Source organism: Gigantopelta aegis, chromosome 13, assembly GCF_016097555.1.
Source record: "Gigantopelta aegis isolate Gae_Host chromosome 13, Gae_host_genome, whole genome shotgun sequence".
NCBI lineage: Eukaryota > Metazoa > Mollusca > Gastropoda > Neomphalida > Peltospiridae > Gigantopelta > Gigantopelta aegis.
Genome location: NC_054711.1, coordinates 36135473 through 36153815, shown reverse-complemented (window position 1 = coordinate 36153815; position 18343 = coordinate 36135473). Strand labels below are relative to the sequence as shown.

The window sequence follows — 18343 nt, the reverse complement described above, 5'->3', positions numbered from 1 at the left end:
TATTAAGTACATACTGGTAATACAAGCTTCCATATAATACCAGACTTCATACAAATGATGACCGGCCTCGGTGGCATCGTGGTTAGGCCATCGGTCTACAGGCTGGTAGGTACTGGGTTCGGATCCCAGTCGAGGCATGGGATTTTTAATCCAGATACCGACTCCAAACCCTGAGTGAGTGCTCCGCAAGGCTCATTGGGTAGGTGCAAACCACTTGCACCGACCAGTGATCCAACAAAGGCCATGGTTTGTGCTATCCTGCCTGTGGGAAGAACAAATAAAAGATCCTTTGCTGCTAATCGGAAAGAGTAGCCCATGTAGTGACGACAGCGGGTTTCCTTTCAAAATCTGTGTGGTCCTTAACCATGTGTCTGACGCCATATAACCGTAAAATAAAATGTGTTGAGTGCGTCGTTAAATAAAACATTTCTTTCTTTCTTTCATACAGATGATTTCTTACAAATAAGGGGCGGGACATAGCGTTAAAGCGCTCACTTGATGCACAGTCGGTTTGTAATTTGGGCTATTTCTCATTCCAGCCAGTGCACCACAACTAGTTTATCAAAGGCTGTGGTATGTGCAGTCCCATCTGTGAGATGGTGCATATAAAAGATCCCTTGCTACTAATGGAAAAATGTAGCAGGTTTCCTATCCAAGACTATATTTCAAAATTGCCAAATGTTTGACATCCAATAGACAATGATTAATAAATCTGTGCTCTAGTAGTGTCGTTAAACAAAACAAACTTTTTTTCTTACAAATAATAAAACCATTTATGCTAATAATTGCCTGACGTCAAACAAATAATACCAGAATCAAAAGAAAGAAATGTTTTATTTAACGACGCACTCAACACATTTTATTTACGGTTATATGGCATCAGACATATGGTTAAGGACCACACAGATTTTGAGAGGAAACCTGCTGTCGCCACAACATGGGCTACTCTTCCGATTAGCAGCAAGGGATCTTTTATTTGCGCTTCCCACAGGCAGGATAGCACAAACCATGGCCTATGTTGAACAAGTTATGGATCACTGGTCGGTGCAAGTGGTTTACACCTACCCATTGAGCCTTGCGGAGCACTCACACAGGGTTTGGAGTCGGTATCAGAATTAAAAATCTGATGCCTCGACTGGGATCCGAACCCAGTACCTACCAGCCTGTAGACCGATGGCCTACCATGACGCCACCGAGGCCGGTACCAGAATCAAATAAATAACACTAGATTTCATAGAAATAAATCCACACTTCATAGAAATAAATCCACACTTCATACAAATGACTTTTAAAAAATGCCACATTTCATACAAACAATAATATCAGACTTATTACAAATAATACCAGACTTCATACCAGTAATACCAGACTTTGAACAATACCAGACTTTGAACAATACCAGCCTTCAATACCAGACTGTATACGAGTTATGCCATCCTTCATACAAATAACATGAGCTTGCATACAAATAACACCAGCTTCCAAACTTCATAAATGCCTGACATTTACCCCAGTGAAAGATGGACCCCAAAAAGTATTAACAATTTGGCAAAGTTGGTATGAAAATCTTGAGCTAAATTCAAGTTTTATTTAGCCAAATAACAAAAAATGGTGGTATATCTACAAATGACACACAATTGTCCAGTTAGTTTTTTTTTTTAAACAATAAAAAAACATTCACCTACTACCCATTTTGTAATAAGCTTTAGGTTGTAATGTTTCATAGCTAAACAAATGAATGAAATATACATGTAGCTTACAGAAAACAATTAATTTATTTCGGGTAATAAAAAAGTATTATTGTCAATGTTTTGTAAGATTACTTTTGTTGTAAATTGTAATGTACCGGTACTGGTCACTGCTAATGATATATGTTTGAATTTAATTAGCAACTTAATAATAATAATAATTTAAAAAATAATAAATATTTCTTACTGTTATATTTAGTATGTATAAGTTATTTTATAATTTATAATCAAAGATTTCCCCAGGGCCGCAAGATGTAGCGGGCCGACATGCCTTGGTCCGTAAAGTAAGCGTTTTGACGGTGTGTAAGCGCTTTAAATCAATTGCCGTTACGCCTTGATTTCAAGTGCTTTAGAAAACAATTACCATGAGTATGCAGGTGGCAGTCGATTACCTCTTGCAAACAACCTGTGACAGTATCTCAAGCACACCTAATCACCCATGATTGGTAAAACACATCCTGAATACCTAACAACCTGTGTGACAGTATCTCAAGCACACCTAATCACACATGATTGGTAAAACACATCCTCAATACCTAACAATGGAACAGTCTTTAGCTTACATTCTCGTGTTTGGTAATTTTACCAGACATCTACTGGGACCGCTAATCCACCAGGAAGGCACTTAAGCGTAATGGGATTCCCGTGCTGAGCTATCAAGGTTCAAGGCCGATCATAGAAGATGCCAATTGACAGAATAAACTGTACCATTTAACTGAATGAACGATCGGTGTAGCACTTTTTTAAAGTACAGTAAAGTTGTTAATCAACCGTTTCCATCCTGACACCACCTTCCCAAAACACACACACACTGAAAACATCGATCTGTGGATGTCTAACCATTCGACATCAAAGGAAACAGACTTCGGTTATTATATCCTGTATCAGAATGTTTTTATTATATCCAATACCAGTCTATATATATATTTTTTTTTTTTTTTTTTTTGGTCTGTTTGATACATACAAGAAAAGTTATACTTTATTTCAGCAATAAAAACATTTATTTTATTTTTATCTTGATGACAATTTCCCCCTGGAAAAAACATTTATTTGGCACCAAATACAGTCCTCGCCACCAGCAAAATCAAGGCGAGCTGAAGATGACTCTCCTAAAATTGTTCTAGGCAAGCAATCACATGATGTGTCAAATAAAATGCATTAAATATTTTAGTGAGAGGCGATCAGTTTGCCACTCTCCTAAAACTTTCCAGGTGAGTGTGGAGGAGAGCGGGAGTGATCACTCGCCTTTCGTGGTGAAGACTAAAATACAGTCAACCTTCGATAAATCAAACTTCGATCTTTCAAAAACGTCGATCTCTCGAAGTGAAATGGTGGTCCCGGCCGAACTGCTATACAAACTAGTAATAACAGACTTCGAACACTCAAACTTCGAACATTCGAAAAACTCTATCTCTCAAAGTAATTTTTTGGTCCCACCATAAAAAATTAAGGGATATTGCACTTCCAAAACTCGAAGTTTGTGGAGTGACTGAGCCTTTTAACTGTACCGGTACTACTTTAAAGAAAAATGAATTGTCACCCAAGCCAAGCATGAGTGCCCCGACTGGTCTCGGCTATCGATGATACTCGCGGTAATTACAGAATAATAGATCACCGACTATGCGGAACGAAATGATCCTACATGCCTGCATTTGGTTGTCAGTGTTTGTACACAGCAGCGGGCCTCATTACACAAAGTACGGATAGTCTTGTTATCTTCAAAGAACTGTTGTAATAACAATTAAAGCTGTTTGTTTTTTCTCTAAAACGAGTGAATCATGTCAAATTTGTTATTTGCTATTTAAGTGTGAATTCAAAATGATTCATTACTAGTCAGTTAGTTATGTTAGAAACTGATACATCAGAGATCGAGCAATCTGGGGAAGGACCCGGCAACGGCTGTACAAATTTCGAAAACTCGAACTCCCTGAAACTCGAACTATTTCATCGTCCCCTTCAACTTTCGAGTTAACGAAGTTCGACTGTATGTCACGTGATCAGAACAATCGCTCTGTTTTTTGTTCCCATTCACCATCATGTTATATTTTGTCAACATTTATAGCTTTCATTTGTCATAACTGATTATTTTTACTTACTGCCATTTGTTTATTCAATAATTATTAATAAAATATTAGAAACTTTTTATTTTGTTAGGGATATGACCGCTTATAAAAAAACAAACCACGGGAAGTTGTGTTTAGCATTACAATTATATATCTTGGGTGCCAAATAATATTTACAACCCCTTTATAAAAACGAAACTACTTTTATCAGCCGGTGTTACCAAAGCGATCGATTCATTTGAACAAAATAGAAATAAAAAGGTCAGAACAGTGTTATCCTACTTATGAGGATCATATTAAAAAATATATATATTAAATTCAGATGTTTGAGATAACTTGAAATTTTTATTAAAATGTAACATTAAAACTAATCGGTTCACCAAAATGAATGCCTGTGAATGACAGACTGACATTATCTCCGGCTCAATTACATAAAATACATTCGTGCCAATACCTTTTATACCAGATACTGAGGGGCTAAATAAAGGAGTAGGCTATCCATAGTTAACTAACACACAACAATATACGGTAACCAAGCTTTCAAATGTTTTTAGTGGATTTGTTTTTTGTGATTTACTTGAAACATCAAGGGGGTAGGGGGACTGGAGGGGAGGGGTGATCGGAGTCGATCAGCCACCCACCTTTAATTTTCACCCAACGAGAACACTGCCAGGTCTTAACAGAATGCTGACATAAGAAACAAAATAACAACTGTAATAATAAAATAAAATAAATAATATGAATTAAATAAAAATAAGTAAAGAAATATAAAATAAATAATATAATAATTTTAATTTAAAAATAAAGTAAAAACATGATTAGCTGGATTGAAGGAAAATACTTAATTGTTTTCAACCCACTACCTCATTTATTCTGGCCTGATTTGTGTTATACTGAATGAATGAATGAATGAATGAATGAATGAATGAATGAATGAATGAATGAATGAATGAATGAATGAATGAATGAATTAATTAATGAATGTTGATGCTAAAAATGCAAGCGCCTTAAAAATATTCAGGAGAAAGGCCTGATAATTTGTTTTCAGTCATATGATCCAATTTCAGTTGCAATATTCCTCTGCTACACAAATGCATGAAATAATGTATCTAGTCAAAAAGATACTTTATTAACATGTCCTCTGTTAAACAGAGGATAATAAACAAGTTACCAGTTATTATTTGACGATGGACATAAATATTATAATAAATGGTACCCTGTTTGTTATTCCATTTATTACCCCAGCTATATATTTTTAATAAAAGCATTTATTTTGTATATATACATACACGTACATGTATATAGAAATGACATAAACCACTTACATATTGTTCTGAGTATTGCTGTAAGTTGTATAACTGTATTTTAATCACATTCAGTGATAATTTTCAAGAACCAAAGTTCTATATCTTCTGCTAATATATATATATATATATAATGTATTGCATTAAACTAACATTTTATTACACTGAAACTCTTTAAACTACGTGACATCATTTTGTGTTTGCCAAATTGTGATGAGGTCGTTGGTTTGTCAACATTAAATCATCCAATAGTAGTGCAAGTTACATGAATGCAGAATATTTTCCATTATAAGTGACCACTAGGGTAATATTTATAAATATTACATGTTATATGTACATAAAATTAAATTTCGATTATATTCATTACAACATAACGTCATCCCATTGGTCCAGATGTAGCAATGGGAGTTTGTTTGTTAATTTTTCGATGAACGTATAAATTACTTCGTCTGATGACGTCATATTATATGGGTAAGTTGTCTTATTATTAGCCTGTATGATTCAAATTTAATTATAAGGATCATCTATTATTTCTTTTATGTTCATCTAGGTATGAACGAAAAAAATCATCCGTAACCTTACGTGAGAACGGTTTCACCGATTCAGTTTGCAGATGATTTGTTCTTGTTCATACAGTACCCCGATGAATGCAAAAGAAATAACAGACAATCTTTAAGTATATGTAGCATTTTTAAAATTATGTTTTCATTTATACATGTGTGTAATATAGCAGAAGCTCTAGAAAGCATTAAGTATGGTAGTCTATACAAGCTTAATTAACAAAAATGATATTACCTGTAATTACGTGTAATAAATACATATAGTATGTGCTGCATATTGTTATTATTTATCTTCTTTTTCACAAATGTATGTTATGTACATGTAATATAAGCTATAATAATCTGCATCTATAAAAATGCATAAAAATTAAGGTTCAAATTTTTAACAAATATTTTAATATTTACAGGTAATAATTATTATATATTGTATAAGTTGTCCTTGTTTACACATTATAAGATGTCATGTACATTAATTACACAAATACATCAAGTAACAGTTTAATAATAATATTTTATTGACATGCATGCGGTTGTCTTTCTGTACACGTGTGTAAAATGCTGTGTAGCAAATGTAATAAAGCTAAAAATTTAATTTTATTGAGTAATGTAAACGTTATTTATGTTTTCATACTATTATCAGTACATGTCTACTGTTCATGAGATGTCAGAAATGTCAATGAGTTACATGTACATGAAGACACAAAGGAGTCCACATTCAACAGACAAGGAATGGAGCCACGCAGACAAGTAGCCCCTGGGAAGCACAAGTAGGTCAAACCACAATAACAGCCGGCTGGCTGACTGGTGCAAGCAGCTTTATCAAATCTCACAGGCTACATGAACACACTGCACTAGAGAATCGCAGCAGGGTAAACAAACTTTCATGTACCTAAGAAACATACCACTAGGTACATTAAAATAATATAATTAAATATTTAAAATGCCACTTCTACATTTAAACAACACTTATCGATACTTTCAGATATCAAATAAAACCTCTATTCACTCAAATTAATTTGTAAAATTTTACTGTCTACGTTTAAACAACACGCTTACCGATACTTTCAGATATCAAATAAACCCCTACATTCACTCAAATTAATTTTTAAAATGTTACTGTCTACGTTTAATTAAAACACTTCCTCTCAGGTGCCTAATAAACAGAGAGAGAGAAGCTTGTTTTGTTTAACGACATCACTAGAGCACATTGATTTATCAATCATCGGCTATTGGATGTCAATCCTAATAAACAAATCTTTACTTCACTAAAAAAACAAAACAAATTAAATGCCACTGTCTATGTTTAATCATCAACATACTTTTATTTACAGGTATTTCTATTTAATATGCTATGTTTAAACTTTAATAAAATTTTAGAAATCGTAATACTTTGCAACTATCAACTTTTAAAGTGACAGAGCCTAGGTTTTAAACACTACGAAGTGCTTTTTTAATTTACATTAGAAGTTACTTCCATTTTATTGTTTAGAAAATCCATTTTTATACACCCTAAGTGTGTCAAGTCATTCTGGTTTTTGTAAAACCCAAAAATACCTTATTCATAATTATAAAAATGAACATACCTCTGAGAAGTTAGTTATCGAACCAAGCTTTAGACTACTGTTAGAGAGTATTTATTTTTTATATATCACAGAATTTAGTTTCACTCCATGATGTCTTTATCCAGATGCATTACATGTTTGTAAATTAACCAAACTTAGTGTCCATTTTCACTGGCTGAAGCTAAGATCTGAGCCTCTAAGATGTCTATTTTACAAACATAATTCACTCTGTAGTCTGAAAAACTAAGCAGAACAAAAACATTTGTAGCACAAAAGTCTTCTGTAAATGGATAACCCAATCGATTGACATTTTACTGTTCGGACATTTTGTGAATCGGTAAATACCTGTGGATGTATTTTCTCTTTTTTACCCTCTAGTAGCCAGTTCTAATTTCAAAAGCAATAAACACATACTAATTACTATACTTAATAAAATATATTTTTGAATTTTGGATCAAATCAGGTCTATTTTGTGAACATGATTTAAGGCATAAACACTTTCTAAAAATCTTTAAATGTTTTATGAAGTGTCTTTAAACAAACAGTAAGTATGTTTTAACTATCATCACTGCTTTTAAACAGACAGTAAGTATAGTGTTTTAACTATTATTACTGCTTTGAAACAAACAAATAGTAAGTATAATGTTTTAACTATTATTACTGCTTTGAAACAAACAAATAGTAAGTATAATGTTTTAACTATTATTACTGCTTTGAAACAAACAAATAGTAAGTATAGTGTTTTAACTATTATTACTGCTTTGAAACAAACAAATAGTAAGTATAGTGTTTTAACTATTATTACTGCTTTGAAACAAACAAATAGTAAGTATAGTGTTTTAACTATTATTACTGCTTTGAAACCAACAAATAGTAAGTATAGTGTTTTAACTATTATTACTGCTTTGAAACAAACAAATAGTAAGTATAGTGTTTTAACTATTATTACTGCTTTGAAACAAACAAATAGTAAGTATAGTGTTTTAACTATTATTACTGCTTTGAAACAAACAAATAGTAAGTATAATGTTTTAACTATTATTACTGCTTTTAAGTGATTAACTTCTTTCTTAGACTTGTTCTGTAATATAGTGCGACTTCTTGAATTGAAATTTGTATTTAATATTTTTAATTAACCTTATTGTTTGTATGTTGTTAGTGTAGTGTCTGTTATATGATTCTTGTGTGTGTGTGTCGTGTGCTGTCAATGTAAGACAAATTCATTTTTAAAGGGACACACCCTAGTTACGGCTAGTTGTTAACCATTACGGCGTTGTTTTTCGCTATTAAACCCATTTTTTCACAAATAAAATTTGCACTTTACTTACCGTTTATTATTTAGAATATACATTTCCATTCACCTGAAGTGTTTTTTGGTAATCCTGGTAATCCTGGTTTTTGTAATACCACAAAATGCATTTTTCTTATTTCATAAAATGGCACGGGCCTCTGAGAAAAAAACGTTGAGCAGACAAAGTCTAATCTATTTTTAGAGGGGATATTTCCATTTCAATGTCACAGACGTTGGTATACCACGTGACCGTTATCATTTTGGTTCGGTTTGTTTTCTCGTGCACGGTTCATGCAATCAACATCCGATTTGTTGTCATTTGCTTGTTGTTCATTTGTGAGATTTTTCTTCACAGTTCGTGAACATTTTCAGTAACAATAAAGTTCAGACAAGTAAGTGTCTCAATACAAAACGTTACAAACCCTTAAAACCAATAATTTTGCTAAGTCTTACGATATCTGGAGAGGGGATACAACCAGGACAGAACAGTTGGAACATGTCCAGGAAAGGTGAAAGGAACGCACCCCAAGTCTGTGAAATTTGTCGTGACGTAGGCATTGTTGTGCTTCGAGCGACATCTACCGGTGACATCAGAATACTAACTTACAAAATTATTTCAAGCAATTGGGACATGGGGATTCCCATGGTACTTATCGATATAAAACCTGCTTTTTCACTCCATTTGATAAAAACGTGATCTAAGTGTGTTACAGGTTTGTAGATTAACCAAATTATAATTTATTTTCACTGGATGGAACTAGGGCGTGCGGCTTTAAGGCAATAACTATTACGTTGTATTGTAAATAAAATCCCCGGAAACATTTATTCTTTTTAATTTAATACTGTATGAATGGGTTTTTTTTTATACAAATGGTTAAAAACCAGAGCCTGCCACTTATTAATAAAATCCATCTGTGGTAACTGGCCTTGGTGGTGTTGTGCTTAAGCCATCGGACATACGGTTGGTAGGTACAGGGTTCGCAGCCTGGTCCCTGTTCCCACCTAGAGCGAGTTTTAATGACTCAATGGGTAGGTGTATGACCACTACACTCTCTTCTCTCTCACTAACCAACCACTAACTCTAACACCAACAACTCACTCACTGTCCTGGACAGACAACCCAGATAGCTGAGGTATGTGCCCAGGACAGCATGCTTGAACTTTCAGTGGATATAAGCATTAAAAATAAGTTGAAATGAAATGTATTAACTGCTGCAATAATAAGTCCTATGAACACTATGAAATATAATGAGATAACGTAATACCTCTAATTGTAAATTAGATCAGGAGCTGACAGTATTGTATGGTTTCACATATCATATAACAGGCTTTGTCACAGCTTACATTAGCAAAGATAAATTACTACAACCTACATGTACAGTATGGGTTAGTCTAATCTCTTCCATCTAAAAATATCTCAGACTACCTCAGTGGTGTAACGGTTACGCCACAGGACTTACGGCTAGTGGTTGCTTGGTTAGCATCTTGGTGGGCCTACTGACTCTCATGAATGTAGTACGAGTTTTAATGAAATGATGGAAACGCCCCACTGAAAGTTTTACTAAAGGATGCATGCAACGCATTTTAATTTACAACAATATGGCGTTGGACATACATGTCCATGTATGGTTAGAAAACATACAGATAATAAGATATTAAATGTTTTAATTAGTATTTCTTTGTAACATTAATGCAGAAAATGGTTTATTTCACAAGAAGGAATCCAGGCACATGTGCATGGTGTGGAAGGTGGGCAGGTTTTGTTGAAAATCAAAACCCTCTGCTTCAAGAATTTTTTTTTTTTTTAATGTATTTTCTGTCTGAAGAAACATAATCCAATCGCCAGCCCCCCCCCCCCCCCCCCCCCCCCCCCAAAAAAAACTTTTCTCGCTGGTCTAGAAACCCCTTGCACAATTTCCTACACCTGGAAACACAACAAAGCCAGTTCCAGATGTACACACATCAACCATAAATTAACATTTCCAGGTCACACAAGGTCTAGCTCAAGTACAAATCAATATCTGGCTTCAGGAAAACACCAAACTGTATTCTGCACAACTGAGATCAATAAGGAAGATAGTATGTAATAACTATTTACTTCTAACACATGGAATTAAATTCCAATTTACAAATTAATTATCACTTATTGGGAGCTACAAACACAGCTACATAGTACTAAATTGTATCTTCTCATTAGCATACTTGGCAATCAGCAATGTTAAACCAAAACCCTTTCCCCATCCGACAACCAAAAATAAAAACCACTTCCCCATCTGACAATCCTAAACCTAAACTACTTTCCCATCCAACAACCCTAAATAGAAACGCCTTCCTCATCCGACAACCCTAAATAAAAATGCCTTCCCCATCAAACAACCCTAAATTTAAATGCCTTCCTCATCCGACAACCCTAAATGAAAACGCCTTCCCCATCCAACAACCCTAAATAGAAACACATTCCTCATCCAACAACCCTAAATAGAAATGCCTTCCTCATCCGACAACCCTAAACAGAAATGCCTTCCTCATCCAACAACCCTAAATAGAAACGCCTTCCCCATCCAACAACCCTAAATAGAAATGCCTTCCTCATCCGACAACCCTAAATAGAAACGCCTTCCCCATCCAACTCTAAATAGAAACCACTTCCCCATCCGACAACCCTAAATAGAAACCCACTTTCCTACAGACAGGACAGCACATACCACAGCATTTGAGCCATGATGCCTCTTTAACAAATGTTTGCCAGGTATAGAATTACAAAGAATAAATGCTTTCCCACTAAATGGTATTAATTAAAAAAATAACATTTAATTGTTATAATTTGTTTATTTCACTATAGTTATAATAGAGGCCATCTTGAAAACGTCATATTCACTGAACATTTCTAGTTGATGAGACTACATGTAGGTAGACCATATAAATTAAAAAATAAATAATAATAAACCTTGATTAATTAAACTACATGGTTCAGTTCAGAATCACTTTTTTGCCACAGGATTACATGTAGTAGTACATCCCATTTTGGGCCTCGTGTTATTAATACCTCATTCTTGAACCTTTAAACATTGCAGGTGCAGGAAATTAAGCAATGGGGACCTGAATTGAGGCAGGTCCAGTGCTGCAGGGGCAAAGCCATGCAAGGGGTGGGGTGCTGGGTTTTTTTTCCAATACTATTACTGACCTTCTTCAAGCATAACAGAAGGAAATGTTGTTGTTTGTTTGTTTTTGTTGGGTTTTTTTTTTGGGGGGGGGGGGGGGTAATAAGACAGCCATAAAAAATGTTTTAAGAGTTCTTAATTACTCCCCTAATTTAAATATCATCACATGGATAGCATATAAATTCACATGCTAAGGGGAGCTACAAATTACTCTCCTTGAACCAGTCTCAGGGGAGTGATGAGGAGCGAGAGTGACTGCTCCCCTTAAACAGTGAGGTCTGGGAGTCTGCCACAGATTGACAACATCAAACACCCAATGTTCTAGGGAGGTTTGGGGACATGCTCTCCTGAATTGCCTGCATTCTACACGAATGGGTAAAATTACATACGCTAAAATCCTGAAAAATAATTTAACTTTTTTTTTTTACTTTTAGGAAGATTATAGTACGAGAACTGATGTTTAAAATTTGTCAAAGTACATTAAATAATATATTTTGACCCCCTTCCCCACCAGAATTTTGTGGAATTAGATATCTCACCTATCATAAACTTATTCAGTATCAATGATCGGAAATTCAGGGGATTCCCCATGAGCCTATTTACATATCCATACCCTACTTCTTGCGTACTTACTTTTAAAATATCACCTTTGAAACTTTTCTGAAGCAAAATGTGCCTTGCTCTAAATTTTATGATGTAAAATTAGTTTGTTTTGTTTAATGACAACACTAGAGCACATAGATTTATTCATCATCGGCTACTGGATATCAAACATTTGATACATTTTTCCATTAGCAGTAAGGGATCTTTTATATGGACATGACAGCACATACCATGGCCTTTGATATACCAATCGTAGTCACTGGTTCATTGTGACAGGAAACACCTCAATCAGAGTCAGACCTGTCAACCCTCCCGGATTCCGCGGGAGTCTCCCGGTATTTGATCAAATCTCCTTTCACCTGTGCGGGAGACAATTTCTCCTTTTAAATGACATTTTTGTAAGCATAAAAAAAATATCGATCCTCTTTTGTCAAAATAACATAAAGGAAGTAACTCTGCCTTTTTTTCTCATTCGGAAAATGTCGACTACTTTCGGTTTCTGAAAATGTAACAAGCCAAATTGTCCCGACTGTTTAACCTTTGCCGAAGTGAGAATTGTGGGATAGCCTATTTATATTGTTCAAAAAGCACATGGAGTTTATAAAATGACGTGTTATTATAATGTTTGTTGTCATCGTAATGACTACGAAGCATGTTGCTGCTAATTCAACAGGCTGTGTATTGACATTCAGTGTTGCCATATATAAAACTATCCAATTTAGTTCTAATAACACCTCTGAATTGTAAAATGTCTTCCCACTGGATTACATAATGCAACTATGACGAATCTGAACTGCTAGACTCCCGAGTTAACAGCGATACACAATATGCATGTTAAAATCACATGTCACAGCAAGACAACGAAAAGACCAATTAACTGTATAAACATACTTGTGTCAGTTAATTTTGTATGTTTGTGCAGTAAAATGTTGGTTATAAGGGTACACTTCAAGAAATTATTTTTGTACAATTAAAAAACGTTGTGTTTGACATTGACATAAAGTTACTCACGGAAAAGGGTATAATTCTGGTATATTTCACACGATGTCCGTAATGAGGGTTTACTTATGATTAATGAAAATACAATGATTTTAAATAAGTACCACGCCACTGTTCCTCATTATAGTAAAAATTTAATAAAATAAACTTGTCTTTGGTACTTTGGTACACTGACCACAAATGATAATGTAACGCAACCTGTAAGGCTGTAAGTGTAATACCGTAAATGTACTAATTAATTTTTTTATTTCTTGTTCATGTTCTTAACATTTTGGGATAACATATTTTTTTTTTTTTAAATATGTATTAAATCATAATAATATTTAAACTTTAAAAAAAAAAAAATAATAATAATTTGTTTTTTTTTAATGCCAAGATCTAAGGTTAACAAGTATATATGACATTATATAGTATTCATATAACTTATTGTAATACTGTTTTTTTTTAAATCTTGCGATTTTGGGTTAAATTGTGTGAATTTAAAAAATCTCCTGCTTTTTCAACACACACCTCCTGCTTTCTCTTGACTGAAGGTTGACAGGTCTGATCAGAGTATGGGTCTACTGAAGTGGTTTGATCCTGCAACGCAAACACCTTAGGTGAGCGCTCTACCGATTGAGCTAAATTATGCCCTTTATGATGTAAATAGGGAATAACTGGTTACTGTCTTAAGATATCCTGCGAAGGTTAGAATGGCGAATGCAGCGAGCCTATGCTCAGCTGCATTCACCATTCGACCTGAGCAGGATAAAGCCGACATCTTAAGACAGTAACCAGTTATTTCTTTTATCTTGCAATCCTACGAGAATAGTCAGAAAATAATTATTTATTCCATTTTTCTGTATGCAAATAGAGTATTGTCAACTAGCAAGGCTTTTGCCGTATGACATCACACAAGATACATGACGTCATTTTTTGTAAGACACTAGCTACATTCTGTAACATTCAAAAAGCGTTTCTAAACTTTAATTACCGTATTTGACCGGAAATAAGCCCAGGGGGCCAAGACAACTCATTGTGAGCTTGGCATGGGGTGGGCTTATTCCTAGACAAGGGGCCAGTTTTGTTGAAATTTTTTTTAATAATAATAATTAAAATAAATAACAATATTTAAATGAACTAGGAAAAAAACAAAAAACGTTCAGTAGCACATCTATTAATTAGTGTTCCATTTGTTATTAATAAATAATAATTGTTTATTAATTAAATTGTTTGTTTTTTTACTAGTATCTAATTATCAGAAACACACCTTCTATGTTACAATTACTTACCAGTGCTGTTTATTTACATCCAAAATTTAATGCTGAGAAGACTTAAAACAACAGCAATTAACAACAAACTCAATAGCCTATACACACGTTTCTGACACGTTGCTTACACTGCAAAGAATTGTCAATCTAAGGTCATTGTTCTTAGCCAATCAGAATACGGTATTTGCTTAATTAGCATTAACTGCGGACCCAGTGTGGTGGTAAAAATAGACACTGGTTTTTAGTTCATACTTGGCTTGGATACTTCAGAGAAATACTGAAGGCATGAAATTGAAAACAATGTTACACACTGTTATTGTTAGACTGCTAAATCTCACTGGTGGTAAAATATTGTGTTACATTTGTGTTTAATTATCTGCAGGAAGTATGACCTTTTAAATGAACTTTGAGCAAACTTGCAATTTCATGTTATTTATAAGGTGACGAAGTTGGGGGTGGGCTTATTTACGAATGAGGGCCTAATTTCTTAAATGCTATCAAAACGGAGGTGGGCTTATTCAAAGACATGTGCTTATTTCCGGTCAAATACGGTAATTATAAATATACACGTTTTGTATTGTTATCGCAAAACCAAAAGTTATTTGTATTTACTGTACTTAAACAAATGACTTAAAGAGTATGCTTATTGAAAATCTAGTCTGAAACACTCGAGTCGAGTCGGGTTTATGTCACGTGACCTATATTTTTGGTCGGTGACTGAAAATAGAGATTTATCTAGTCATTATATCTTGTCAATGTATACAGTGATTGCGGGATAAATGCTGTTTATACGGTTTGTGTGACATCACATCTGTGATGCTGACAGGAATGCTGAAGTAAACAACAGCAACTATATCGAATTATGAATCTTTGCAATGTACTTGTTATTGAGTACTAGTGAAATTGGTAATAATAGCAAGTAGCATTGTCGTTATTAAAACAATAAAATACAAAACAAATTTGGGAACAACAGTAAAAATTTATATTTTAATTTGCTTGTACTATAATTCATTTCTTTAGGAACAGAACTTCTAGAATTTTTTTTATAAAATCCACTAGCCATGGGATCAATGATTTTAAAAATGTACTAGCCATGATTAAAAATTCACTAGCCCTACTTTACATTAATTTATATAATTTAATAATACATGTAGGAATAATCTGATATGTCATCTAAAGAGGGAGATCTTTAGAGCTTGAAAACACTAAGATTGAAGGTAGGGTGGGGACAGGATATTTGTATTTACAAAATAGATTTAAATGCATAATTTCACAATGTTTTTTCACTAGCCGTCAGGCATGGTAATAGTAGTTATTTACTAGCCCAACACTGAATATCACTTGCCATGGGAGTGGGGCTACCATAATTTAGAAGCAGTGAGGAAGATGACTTGAACATGACAGCAGTGACCAGTTTTTTGTTAAAGAACAAACTTTTTTAATGGATTCATTGAATTAGAATGGGGATAACCATGTTGTATTTAATCATTCGCATACCTTTATGCTGGTTTTACAGTAGCCAATATCAATTTTACCATTTTATTTTATTGTTTGTTTCAAATGGTTTGTGATAAACATTCATAGGTGCAACTATAAAGCAAGTTTCATTGATGTTTGTGAGAAACAGTTAAATGCATTTTAATTAAATTTGTTTAAAGTAATTTGTTTTATCTATTGTGATGAACTTCCATACTGTAGGTGCATGTACATAACCAAATTTCACCCATCTGGGACTTAGTTTGGGAGAAATGGATCTATATATAGGCGAACCTTTAACGTTGTGATTAAAACTGCACAAGTTAATGTCGTCTCTGTGGCTGCTGTCAGAAAAGTAATACCTGGAACCTACATGTGGATAGCTCATCTTTTTACTTTGTAAGGCGGGGGGGTGAATGCTTTGAACAGGAATGGGTTCTGATCCCCAAAACACCTATCTGCACATTGATGAATAAAAGCAAAACCCCTGCGCGTGCTGTAACCTCACCGAGGTGCAGGGGTGTAACATTCTCTTTGAGAATGGCCAATACAGCACAAATCCCCTTGTTTTCTTCGAGATACAATTGAAATTTTGAGTAAAAGTCAGTATATATCTGTGATATTTGTATTTTTGCACAGTTTTTTTTACACTGTTTTTATTTAAATCTTGAATTTTTATATTGATGTTGATCATCACTATTTGTTTGCATTACCATAGTTTGACACCCAATAGCCAATGTATTTTTCGTGCTGGGGTGTCGTTAAACATTCATTCATTCACAAGCAAAACATGCCTTTATATTAAATTAAAATTAAGAAATGCACAAATCATTATGATGATAATATCACAATAAAAATTATATGATTTGTTAGTCATACAAAAACAAAAACCATCAAATAGTTTTTTATAATCCATATCATGCTTGAAAGAAAAATACTGCTAAAAATAATAATAATAATAATAATAAAATTGTTCATACACTGTAACAGAATATTTAAACCTATCAACTCAGGGCTTTAGATTGCACCGAAGTCACAGAGATAAACGCTGTGTCCAAAATTATTTTTGTTTTCACTACTCATTTTATAATTCACAGTGGGATGGGGGAATCATGTACGGTACCTTCCAATAATAATAAGAGGGTATTCATAAAAACTTAATGTCAGAGTTATTTCCCTTTTCCTCAATTTTTCAAAACATATTCTAAACATTTGTATGCAACCATTTTATACAGTAATTAAATTCTTACCACCTTGTTTATTTTTTAGTTTTAAAGCCTAATAGATTTTATACTGGAATCACATAATTATAATATGGCTGTACTGGGAACAAGATTACAGTAACTTGAATTCAAGATGTCACTAAAAATGTGACTCGAAAATTGTTTTATTTAATTTTTAAACTGTGTTTCTCTGATTATCATTATATAAATAATCTACATACTGGATGGCATTTGTCAATCTTTCAACTTGAAAGTGATACTAGTTATAATGATTCAATAAAATAACTTGGATGTCTTCCTCAGTTCCTGTTCTTTCAAAAAAATCTACTAAAAAAGAAAACCCTGTTCAAAACGAAATAAGTAGTTACTGAATCTTCAACGTGAATACATGTCTACCAACTCAACTACTGGTATATGAACACGTGTGTACATCTAGATAATCAAAATGTACAAATATAGTACTAATACGAACAGATATTATGAATATGCTGTTATCTAACTGAATACTTGAAATTATATGTTAACGGGTATTCCTACAGTATCGGGAAATGGTTGGTGTAGTTTGTTTTTTAAAACATACCTGAATTTGGCTGTAATCAATTTTGTGAGTGATTGTTTCTGAATGAGTGTCAGGTGTGAATTGTTGGAGAATAATGATCTCTGAAATATTTTGTTGAATGTGTCACATGCCTGTGGCCGAATGTCGGCGTTTACCTTCTATGACAATTTGTGCTCACTGCTGTCACTTACTCTGTTGGACTTGCTGGATCGTAGAAATCAGCCATCTCGACCGTCGCTCTGCTCCCAGCCAATCCGCCGCAAAGCCAGCTCGACGAACCAGTCAGCTAAACCGATCGTTGATCGGCACAAAATTTGCGGTAGTTTTTCTTCGCAGGCACTCCTTTCACTCTTCCTCGACCCCCACACACCACCTGAAACTGGGGTAGCGTTATATGCACTCAGTTTGATTAAAACATAGTTTTTCTCATAATGTTATATACTGATCTAACACGTAATCTAAATGCAAACCTGCTGTTCTACATTACAACTGACGATCTCATTCGACTCTTTCTTGCACCTTGTCGGCCATAACTGTACTCTCC

At 34.0% G+C, this 18343-nt stretch overlaps 1 protein-coding gene across 1 annotated transcript in view; it reads right to left on the bottom strand.

The window, feature by feature from the left end:
• Positions 1–18319, bottom strand: part of LOC121387655 — a 73904-nt gene extending 55585 nt beyond the window's left edge. The window contains exon 1 of the mRNA XM_041518842.1: positions 17991–18319. The gene's annotated coding sequence lies outside the window, so the exon portion shown is untranslated. The remainder of the gene's footprint in view (positions 1–17990) is intronic.
• Positions 18320–18343: the final 24 nt, after the last annotated feature.